Source organism: Triticum dicoccoides, chromosome 6A, assembly GCF_002162155.2.
Source record: "Triticum dicoccoides isolate Atlit2015 ecotype Zavitan chromosome 6A, WEW_v2.0, whole genome shotgun sequence".
NCBI lineage: Eukaryota > Viridiplantae > Streptophyta > Magnoliopsida > Poales > Poaceae > Triticum > Triticum dicoccoides.
The window spans coordinates 580,770,844-580,771,703 of record NC_041390.1 but is presented as its reverse complement, the minus strand read 5'-3'; positions in this window follow the sequence as shown (position 1 = coordinate 580,771,703).

The window sequence follows — 860 nt, the reverse complement described above, 5'->3', positions numbered from 1 at the left end:
CCCTCATCCTTCTTCCTTCTTTTGCCTCTCCCTTATATGGGGAGAGGTTTCCCCTTCTAGTCCTTGGCCTCCATGGCTCATGAAGAGTGAGAGCCCCTCTGAGATTGGATCTAATATCTCTCTGTCTCTCCGTTTTTCGATACTATTCTGGGGCAGATAGCAATTTCTTAAATATCCAGAGATCCGTATATTCAATCAAGCTGAAATTTTAAGTTATTATTATTATTATTATTATTATTATTATTATTATTATTATTATTGTAGCTTTCTTGTTGTAAAAGTAGATCCCCAAGCGTCTTAAGGAGGCATGCGTGGTCGACTGATGCGCCCGACCTTCATCTTCTGGCTGCGAGAGTCTTTTGGCTTAAAAGAATTTTTGGAATCTTCTTAGCTCTGTAATTTTTTCATCTAAAAAGCCAAAAAATACTATAAAATTGGATTTGGCCCTTGGCACTGAATTAATAAGTTAGCCAAAATAAATTCTATATAAATTGGTGCCAAAAGTATGTATAATTGATATAAATTAGTATGAAATAATAATAAATTATAGATATGTCAGAGATGTATCAACGATGGCCGACAACGATGACGAGGGCGAAGCCATAGGTTGGTTGCGACGATGGCGATTGGCTACGCCACGGCTATTCTGATGACAAATCAGGGTAATCATTTCTAGTGATTTCAGCCACCAACTGCCACATTAGCATCAAACAAAGGGAAAACACCTGCAAAACCGCTTCAGATGTGTCACTAAACCACTCAGGGCTCGATTAAACTGGTTTTTGGCATTTTCAGGGCGTAAAATCCTACCAAATTTTACTTTGGGAGTTATGGAGACATTGGGAGGGATTTGGGAGGGT